Source organism: Dermacentor albipictus, chromosome 2, assembly GCF_038994185.2.
Source record: "Dermacentor albipictus isolate Rhodes 1998 colony chromosome 2, USDA_Dalb.pri_finalv2, whole genome shotgun sequence".
Taxonomy (NCBI): domain Eukaryota; kingdom Metazoa; phylum Arthropoda; class Arachnida; order Ixodida; family Ixodidae; genus Dermacentor; species Dermacentor albipictus.
Genome location: NC_091822.1, coordinates 101,526,743 through 101,538,154, shown reverse-complemented (window position 1 = coordinate 101,538,154; position 11,412 = coordinate 101,526,743).

Below are 11,412 nucleotides of genomic sequence, written 5' to 3'. Positions count from 1 at the left end.
ATATAGGTGCGGAAACTAGCGTGACGCGTGCTTTATTAACCTAAGTTGATGTGTTTTACTGTAAAAAGCAGCATAAAATATTTCTGAAGTTCTTTCAGTAGGTTCTTATCTTCGAACGTATAAAACGTCAATCGTTTGCTCGGTCCGTGGGACAGTCGGAAGTACTTGAGTTATGTACATCCAGTTCCAACTTCGCGCTATTGGCTAGTTGCTCATAGCACTTCCGGGCGACGAGCGACAAATTCTAGATTTGCAGAACCGAGCGATCGCGCGACAAGACCGAGCGATCTGTTCAAGCGACGTCCCGGTCCGTCGCTCGAAGCCGTCGCTCGTCACGCACAAAATCGCGCTCATGGGGTTTAGCGTTAAGCGTCTGACCACCCGCCAGCCGACGTGGCGATTTGCACTTCCACTTTACCTCGGAGGTAGGTAGCTTATCATATGTCTATGGGGTCACTTCCACGCATCCCGTTTCCATAGAGACGTTGATGCTGCGCCGGTCATGTGCCACTGGTTACTCCCCCCCCCCCCCCCCCCACCGGGCTTTTCAACGCGTCGCCTCGCTCGTGCGGTAAGGTGTTTTTTTTTTCTTTGGAGAGATAATTTTGCTGTTTCTTGGGTTAAGAACATTATTAGAAAGACGTTTGTTATGCTGGGTGAGCATATTTCGATGCGTAGAATGGAATCTGAGCCATGGTACCCGTTTACCGTTCAGCCACCGTTTGTTCTTGCGCCCATATTTTCCAAAAGAGCATGCGCATTAGTTCCAACGCGTAATTTTCCAAAGTTCACTCGCAAGACCTTCGATTTGAAGCAGAGAACTTGTTACATGTAGCTCACCCGCACGATTAGACAAACGTTTCATTTGGCGCGGCTCAAGCAATGTAATGCGCATTTGGGATCGTGTTGTGAATGGTGTTTATAGCACAGAGCGAATGCACTCTGCAAGAGCCCGGCCCGGTTCGCTAGATACACGTTTAATGGACGCGTTGCTTGTCATCGCTAAAACATGCTTCTTGTAACTTGTGGCTTTATCAAGTGTGCGACACAGTATTTTTTCTGTCCAGTTTCCTAGGTAAAAAAGAAAAAAAAACTTTTTTTCTATATAACCACTGCTTTCTGTTGTGTGCAACTGATAAAATCTGCTCAGAAACAGCAAAAGAATTGCAATGAGGAGAACCCTGATCGCATTATTTTTTTCAATCTACGTGAGCTGAAAAGTTTGCGATCCTTTACAGTATTACCTCCATTTGTACGGCATGCCTCAGAATGAAATAATAAAGTTTTTTGCATTCCACTAGAGAGGACGTATTGAACATTTTTTGCAGCCAAAGGTTAACCAGAATAAAAGAATTGTTATTGAAAACGAAAGTCAACTAAACCTAAACCAGGGGCTTTTAAATTCTCGGAAGGCAAAATTAGCGGTCTGACCAGCCGCTAGGGGCGCTGGCGGTAGAGCAGTAGCTTGGCCGCAGGGCCCTACGAGAGTGTCTGCTGTCTGCTGTCCAGTACGTGTTATTTCCATCGCTTGCCATGAAGGCAAGCGATGGAAATAATGCCGGTATCTATAATATTAAAGTGATTACTCCGCGACACATAAAAAAGCCACTTTTTGATTATAGCCTTTCTCTGTTGAGTATTACACGCTTCAAAAAAAGTGACTGCTTGTGTTATTTGATCGGATACATTTTCTGAAACGTTTTTTCAAACTCTGCTGTATATCAAACAAATAGTGGCTAAGCGACCGAAACAAAATAACCAGACATATTTCGCCCCGTGTTGTAAGCAGCTGGTATTGGAGATGGATGGATGGATGGATGTTATGAGCGTCCCCTTTGGAACGGGGTGGTGGATTGCGCCACCAAGCCCTTGCTATTATACTGCCTTACGTCCTACCTAGGCTAAACAAAAAAAAAAGACAGTCGCAACGCCACCTGGCGTGTGCACGATGCTTATAAAAAAAGCTCGCATCCCTTTACGGCGAAGCGGTTATTGCGATTAGAAGCGTTCGAAACGCTATATAAGTCTTTGCGCTGTCACGGTGTTTGCATTTGGAGGGAATCGGAATGTGTATGTTTGAGCTCATGTGGCGGCAAACTTCGAAGTTTGGGGGTTGAAAGCACACTGAAACCCAAATTCGCTTTGTTTAAATTGGTTATAAATGAGCAAATCTACTATTGATACGATCTCGGCAAATCGGAAGGCATGGCAATTCTACAGTTTTCTTATTAGAAGTCTTTAAATAGCGCGTAAGGATAAGACGCATGCGCCTCGTGGGTAGCGGATATGATGCAAGTCCAAGGGTGTCGCCTCCGAGATATTTCAGCGCGCCGCAGGCAGCGGCCTTCTGATCTCGGAGGTCTTACTGCGGAACGTTGCTAGTTCTCAATGTTTGGGCTCCTGCGTCACTTCCGGTGAGTGGGGATGGTAGAGTTTTTTTTCGCAATTATGACATAAAATACATCGTGTTTTACAAGTTTTTCGTGTCGCCCCAACTCGTATTTCAAACATAAACATTTGTTCGGAGGCAGAGCTTTACCTACACCATCTGCAGATAGCTAAACATTTCGCGCTGCCCGATTTTTTGTTACACTCGGGCTTTCATTAGAGGCTAAATGAATATTGTTAATTGTTTTCTGCCTGTTTATGGGCGTTATTTGGAACATTGACAAAGAATCCTCGCGGCCCTGCAAGAGAAAATGGTAACAAACAACCTTATATTTGGTGAAAATAGGGTACACGTTACCGGTAATGTGTGCCGAAATTTGGAATTTTGTGGGTTTATTAGGACATTTGCAAATAATCACTGAATGATCGCCTTCCTCCTCTTTAGGAGCGTTTACCAAGTATGCACTATGTTTGCTGATGTCCTCGAAGAAGTAAACGTGATCGCAAGAACGTTTTTGTATGCAGATGAGGTGCATGTTGTGTGTGATACACTCGTACAATACACTCATTTAGCATAATGAATCCTTACCAACTAGCTAAGCTTTCTGTCGTTCTAAACTCGTACAACGAGAATGCTAAACCTGGCCATGTTACACATGCTGTAGAAAATTACTTATGCAAGCGGTCGAAAGCGTTAGAACGAACATGCTATTAATTTTGCCTACCATTCTGAAAAAAAAGAGAAAGAAACTGAGCACACGGCATAGAAGTATTTTCGAAGATATAGGGGACATCATATCAGTGATGTGCTGCCAAAGCTTCAATGGCGTCAGTTATTTACTTGCTTTGCGAAACATTCTTTAGACCTGAGCTCGAGTGTTAAATACGGCTGCTATGCATGGTGTTTACTAGTTGTGTTGGAGTACTGGACTTTATCTCGTATTCAATTCCGGAGGACGTGGGAAGAGCTTGGTTTGATGCATGGCGAACGGCAAATGTGTAACGTTTGTCGATTAACCACACAGGAAGAATTTCAGAGCATAAGACCTCCCCTCCCCTTTTCAATTCCATTTTGAGCTGTCATCCGTTTGAACGGACTATCACAGTAACACGAAATGCTAAATCTTGTTGGCTTTAAGGATGGTTGCGGAATTCAGGTTTTCGCCATATTTTTTGCTTTATACGAAGGGAATATCTATCTCCGGCCTCGTCAATGAACGAAACGAGACACACTGTTATTACCCGATACATGTGCACCACAAGACCCACCTTGTGGAAATAAGGAGCATGTCTTCAGTTCAACTGTGTCGGGTTTTTGCAACATTGCAAGAAATTTCTATTGGAGTGCTCCAGAACGCTGTATTTTACAGAATTCTATAACATTACTTTCTGAGAAAATTATAACCGCCACTGAGGTGAGATATGATAAAAATAGGGGTACGTTGGGGAGATCTGCAGGGCGAAGTCAAATGTGTTTTGGTGAAATATGGTTTTTGCAAAAATATTGCTCTGAAGCGTTACGGGGCCGTTATCAGCCATAAAAAATTATTTTTGAGGTTTCTTTCTGTGCCGAAAATCCTGACCGTTCCACATCAACGCAGTTCCTAGTTCTTGTAAACTGTTTGTCATTTTATAACCTCACAAAAATAGTCATCACGGGCAATGCATAGCTTGATAAACAGATGAGCTCTCTCCTCCTTAAACCTAATGACGGCTCCACCTGAGAAGCCAGAGTTAATGAATTGGAAATTTCGTCAAAGCGGGGACGTGTTAGCAATTAAAAATTCACGGACGATTACGATACTCTAGAATCCAAAATTATAGCGCCACTCTGTACGTGCTTTCACGTCACGATGTATTGGCTGGCGGGGACAATCTGTCTGGTGCGACACGTTTCAAACGAAACGAAGTCTCGCGTGACTGCCTCCCTAATCTCGAGATTGCGTGGGTGAGGCGTGGGCGCTATTCACAGCAGCCGCCACCCACAAACTTCCCAGACGGCGTGCGCTACTGTGGCCATCGTCGCGGCACGACGCTTTTCTTTTCACGCTACCATGCCCTCCTCCGCTTTCCGCCTCATGGTTCCGCTGCAGCCTCCTCTCCACTTTCCCCCTCGCGAACTTCATTTCCCACGACAATCCGCGTGTTCGCGTTCACACTTCGCTCGTTCGCTTTGCTACGCCGAGGGATAACGCCGACGCTCGCCGCAGGAACGTTTATTACGTCGTATAATGAACTAGCCCAGCAGTTCATTCTTCTAAAGGCCATTTGAAATTGTGTTTCAGCGTATTCCGTGGACAGTTAACCATACCATAAACGTCTATGTGGACCATCGTTCCGTGTAAAATATGCTCTAGTCTGCAGGTATTCCCAGACAGTCGGGTGACTTGACTGAGTGCAATCAACTCCAGGTATGCCTAAAAATAACTTGAGAGAAAAAGGACTTAGTTTTTACGATGCTACACGACGTGTAAGTGCTTCAAGATAGTCGAGTTATATTTCTGTGTAGACATACTTGAGCATAGGGATAGCAAATAAATCAGTAGAAAGTGCGCGTTATTCAGATACCTTACTCTTAATTAACTTAATTAATTAACTTAATTAACTCTTAATTAAGAAAATGGTCGTTTTTTATAGGTCTCAGAAAAAAATTATTCACTAGTACAAATAATATTCCAGCACGCATGGCAGCCTACCTATATTGTACATAAGGAAATACTCTTTCCAAAAACACAGGTAGCCAAAAGAATTATTAGGTAAAACAGAAAAATTCTGGAAAGCTCCATTTTTGTTGCCAGTTTATAAAAACGACATTAAAAAACATGATGTCTAAAAAAACAATAGTATGAAAGCAAATTCAGAATATACATTTCAAAGATAAATACCTGAGGAATAGTGTCTGAAAAATAAATGCTGAGGTTACCGCCATTCTTCTAATACAATAAAAAAAAAAGGAAGGCCAGTTCATCGCCCGTGCCATGCGGTAAAGCAGTTCCTGGATTTTGTGAAGCATAGGTACACTCCGCACTTTTCCCACAAAACGTGTGTTTTTTGTTCAACTTTGTGGTCCCCGTAACACATCTTGCAGTACCACCTTTTCGGCATCTTCTGAGGATGGTCCGATGAGAAGTCCAAGGAACGTGCTTCACCAGTTCGTCTAGGGTCATGCGCCTCTTCCAAGACCAATCGCTCTCAGCGTTGCTGAGAAACTACAACGTTATGCATCCAAGCATATCTGTTTGCATTTTTGCAGATTATCTTTATCACCTCTGCAGAGAAGAGTAGGCATAAATCCCACACCGTTGTAAACTGTCTTGTGCCGATCTATAGTGCTGGGCCCAGATGTGCTACGGGCGGATTTCTGGGCATGAGCGGAAGTTTCTTTGCTGCCGATAGCAGCACATCATAACCAAGATAACCAGTAGAGCTCTCAGTTTGTGTAACAAGATCGGCAGATCACTCAAGATCGTAAAGAAAACTCGCCGGTGAACTGCTGCGTTGTCCCATGCTGTCTAAAAAACATCGTCGCCGTCAGAGTTTGGATCTGCTTTGCTGTCATCTTTGGAATCATAACTTGAGTCCTTATCTCTAAATTGAAGTGCGGGTGCAGCATAGTTTCGAGCACGGCGCTTTTCTCGCGACGCAGCCGCACGGGACGATGCCATGGGAGCGACTTTCGATAACTACGGTGTGACGCCGGCAGCGCCCCTTGCATAGATTTCACGAGAGAGACGAAACCGAAACTCTTGGAAAGTGGCTGTAAATGCCAGGTCCACATGTTGGACATGCGGTGGACCTTCATAAATAGACTTTCGTGCAATAAAACGACCCAGACTCCAAACCAAAGCTGCCAATTGTGAACAGCTGCCGTAATTTTCGGTTAATTATCGCCGCACAGCACTGTTGGACGGCAAAGCCGGCGAGAAAACTTATATCTTGACCTGCTAGGAGTCATTTGATTACAAAATTTTCATGATAGTGCCGCGTAATCGTGAGTGACTTGCTTTCTTCCCGAGCGGGGCAGAAGGTGACAGCCAGGCCTATTTTCGCTAAAACATAGGCACATTAGTTCGCGAAAACGTCCGTCAAAAATAAGAAAATCGCCGGAGCACAACAATTTCAATTCATTATGAACGTTCATTGCTTGTACTAACTTCTGGATGAATTTAAGTGTATAAGAAACGGCTCCAACATGTTGAAATTGGGGATCTAAAGCATTGATCAACGGTGATCCATTTGAATAGGCGTGCTAACGAAAAATTTAATGTATTGTTCACATCTCTTAGGGGCATCATACGCTCACTCCGAAGGTGTAAGCAATTAGTATGAGACGCACCAACTGATCGGGGTTCCTCGCTTCTCTCATCTGTCAGGGCAGTTATCTGTAAATAAAAGGCTATAGGAATAAACGAGCAATATGACATCATATGAGTAAACGAAGACTCATTCAGTCCCCGTCATTCCCACCATGCTTGGTTGGCTTTTCCTCCATATTCGCGTGCGCTCCTCTTTGCAGGAATCTATACCGTTCACCGGCCACCGGGCGCACGGGACATATATAACGGCTTGGTTAACTGAAGCGTACTTTCTCAGAAGTCATGCAGCAGCAGGGAGACCCTGGGCCCTATAACGTAAAACTATTCTAATATGTTTTTATTCCAATCCCCTGACGTGAAATTTGCGTAACTGCCGACGCACGTATCGGGCGGTCACCCGCAGGGTTGTCTGAACGAACCAAACAAATGCTCCCCTCGTTCATAGGAGGTCACTTTTGTTTGCTTGAAGAACGAATAACATTGCCTACACTGAGCGGCTTGTCTTATCTAATTGGCTGACAAGTGGCGAGAAGCACGCTGAAGTGGAGAGGGATTTGATAGGACCGAGCCATTGCACTGAAAGTCGATAACTGGATGAAGAAGGTGGTGCCGGCGTCTGCGATTGGTCCGCTTTCCCTTACTTAGCTTGCGGCGGCTAGTCCAAAATCGCGGTGGCATGCTACGGAAGCTTAAGAATGACGCTAAAACGGATCTTCAGCAACGAAGAGTTGGCAGAATGAGGTCGCAAACATGCCGAAAGTGCTAAAAAACGTTACACCGCCACGCAAGAAGTTTTATTATACGCAAATAAACCCATGCTCTCCGCAGGAGCGAGTATCCAATGCCTGAGCGATCGTCGGCAGCCATCTTTTATTCTTTTCGGAACGGGGCAGCCTGCGGCTATTCAGAAGAAAATTCAATTTTGTTCGGCATATTAATGCATCTTTAATGCCTACACGTCACTTTGACGCGGTGAGTTTTTCCCGTTTTGTGACGTCGCGTGACAGGCAGGTGAAGTGGGTGCAGCCCGAAAACTTTTGACCAATAGCTGGGGACCAATGGCGAAAAGACGTCGATTGAGAAATAACTATTTTTATTTTTTTCGGGTCAACTCATGCATAATCAGTGTGTACAGATCATATCATATGAGGAAGTATCGCGTTTTTGGGGACGTCGCGTGAAAGACAGGTTAAGGGGGGGTTGTCTAAAAACGTTTTTGGCCAATCGCGGAGGGCTGATTACAGAATGGGAATAGAAAAGTTAGGAATAGTTTTACGTTATAGCACCCCCTTTCACGTGCTCTGTCGTCTGTGAACTGCTGTCCTCTACCTCCACATTTGGCACTAAGCGGCCTAAACGTCTCATTATCATCACCTTTTCTAAACAGCTTTTCTGTCATCGCGCGCGCTCAATCAGCGTCTGGCTGTAGAAGCTTTGAAATATATGGGGCACCATCTGCCAACAACCTCCCTTGCGAAGGTTTTAATTACATCGTGGTCGTACACGCTTGGTGCTGGCCTCAGGCCAGAATTGTCGTATGCGCTAACGCTGCCTTCTAGACGCATCACTGCACAGAAGAAGCACTAATGTCAAACTTTTCGTACTGGTATTTCGTATTTCGTGACTTCTGAGATCAGGGAGTTGAACCGTGGATGCGTCGAATGATAGCACAAGATAGGAAGCAGGGCAGAATACTGTGGCGTAGGGCGAGTGGTCGCAGATTGCAGCTGTCGAATACCGCTAATGAAGCTCTTCAAACACACTTCTCTGAGAGAAAAGGCGACGTTTGGGAACATGCACCAAGGGCATACCGAGGGCGACTGTAGCCACTGCGTACACAGGGTCAGTGAGCGTAGCCACTAACCAATTGGCCGATTTCATACGATACCTTATAGTGGTGAGTCGGTCAATAATATGTGGACATACGACCACAAAAGTTCGAAGCGCTGTTTCGGAAGTTCTAGTGTAATCATGTTCACTTAGTCGACGCGCCTTTATGTAACAACCGGAAAATGTCCAAAATCTAGAAAGGGGCTGAAAGATCGATAGCACACTGTGGTATAAAGTTTGTAAACAGGGATAAGGTGCCTCGGAAAGGCTGGCCAACGTTTCGATAGGAAGACTTATCTTCGTCAAAGACGGCCTCGTGATCCTCGGCGTGTTAGCTTTAAAGGGTTAGTGCAGTGACGTCACGTGCGGGTGTTGTCAGTGCACGTCACTGCACTAACCCTTTAAAGCTAACACGCCGAGGATGACGAGGCCGCCTTTGACGAAGATAAGTCCTCCTATCGAAACGTTGGCCAGCCTTTCTGAGGCACCTAATCCCTGTTTACAAACTTTATACCAGCCGGAAAATGTGTAATTCGTATGTTGGCCTAACCGTGGATTGCTCTTAATTACCGACGGCGTTTTGTCAGTGCCCAAACAAAGGGTTGCATTTAGCTTGGCGTTTTAGTGTTTGTTCCGCTCAGATTGACGTACGAACCACGGTGTGGTACGCACACAGCTGCTCTGCTCAGCAGAAAAGCTAATATTTGTGTGCTCAACGCTCGTACCACCACAGAAACCAGAAGGCTGCCCTGGCTCCGACAAAACCGACTATGACAGCGCGTTCTCTTGGCTTGCTTGGTTTCGCAGCAAAACGCATGGCGCGTCTTTGGGGAAACTGGAAGCCTCCACGTGCCGAGAGCCTATGTGATGTGACGCAGTGACAACACGACGGCGGCGGTGTCAACGGCGACGGCGTCAACGGTGATGGCGCGCATGCGCCTCGACGGACCGTATAAATGTTGTCTCAGTAAAGGAATTTTCAAATTTCCTCTCCGACTACTTGGCCTTGACTTACCATGTTATGTTATAATTTTATTTGCAGCCACAAATATGAGATTCAGCCACGGAAATGTTTGTTAGACTGTCCGCATCGCTCACCGCGAGTTCAGCGGGTTACTGCGCGCTATTTCGCATCCCTTTCCTTTATCTCCACTTGTGGTGTTTTCAGTTATTGATTACTGATTCTTGCTGTTGCTGTTCTTTTCACATTACTGTGCAATTTTACTTTTCCACATTGGTAGCACTTTATCAGTAATGAAGATATCTTTCTGATTAAGAAAACTGACTTGCATCCCTGCGCCGGAAAAGTGGATGTCGAGCGAAACGATTGAAAACGACCGCTGCAACTGCTGGCAGGGTATGGAATGCTTTATTGCTTTAGAGTAATGATGGTAATGGTAATCTAGAGCATTGATAGTAATGGAAGTAATGGTGACTTGGACAGCATGCCGCCGCTGGTCATATTGCCCTTTCTTTTTCACTTTGTTGCTCCTCGTATTCATGCTGCTCCTCGGGAGTCCTAACAATGCCTTGCGTTCCCGTAGCGTTGCTACAAGAATTAAACCAGTTGCTAGGTTCGTTATTTCATACAGGAAAGGCTAGAGACTCAACGCCCCTCGTCAGAAGCTGGCTTAGCCGCGGCAGCTTGCCGAACAGTAATATTTACCTTATGCGGGGAGCGCTACGTGCTTCGCATTGTCATCAGGAGCGCGTTGTCATCATTTATGTGCTTCAAATACTTGTTTTGTGCTTGTTCTTTATTTAAACGAATGCTGGTCTGCATGTTGTGCGCGTGATTCCAAGGAACGTATGGACTTTGAGCTTCACTCTGCCGAGTGCTTGAAGCCTCTGTTTTACGGGGGTACGAGTCACTGTTCCTGCCCTGCACTGCCGCCGGATTCGACCCACATTTTTGCTAACGGACGCGGACTAAAAAAAAAAAACCGACCACCGAGAGGCTTACAGCTTCGCTGTAATATTGAAATAATCGACCCGATTTTTGGGCACCCATTTACTGTGTGTATGGGCTCCTTATTGTCTGACCAGAGAGAGAGAGAGAAAAACTTTATTGGTTCTATCAAGGGGTTTAGCGGTGAGCCGTCTTGCGCTTGCTGCCTGGCTTCTCAGCACGGGTGTGCCCCTATTCCAGGGCTCCACTGAGCCTGGCCACTTCGCACACGTGCTGCACGATTGCCCTTTGGGCGGTGAGCTCGCTGCTGGTGAGCAGGCCCTCCCATTGCTCCGCACTCGGGTTTTTATGTTTATGGAATGTGTAGTTATGCTTACATTCCCATGTTATGTGGTAAAGAGTTGGTATTTCTCCGCACCATGGGCAGGAGTTTCTGTATTGTGTCGGGTACATTTTACTTAGTATGTGTAGATTATAGAAAGTTCCGGTTTGTAGCCTTCTTCAGTCGGCTGCTTCCTGTTGTGTAAGTAGTGTGTGTGGCGGAGGATATTTGATTCTCTGCCCTCTATAGTAGTTTAATATTTCCGCACACGTCGGCTCCACCGTTGTAGGGTTCTCGAGAGGCTCTATCTGTCCAGCTCGGTATGTGATCTCGCGAACTAGACTGTCTGCTCTCACGTTCCCTTCTATCCCGGTATGGGCCGGTATCCAGAAAAGTTTGTGCTTCACATTATTTCCGAGGGTTCCTGCTCCGAGGAGGATTCGCAGGGCCTCTTTACAGACTCTCCCCTGCATGTAATGCCTGAATGCAGCTTTGGAGTCTGTTAATATGGTAAGTGATCTGTTACTTCGGTAGCCTTCGGTCGCTGCAAGCGTTATGGCGACCTCTTCCCCCTCCGCTACCGTGCAATTCCTTATGTTTGCGCAGCTGATTGTCTCTCCCATGTAGTCTACTACAGCCGTAGCTAC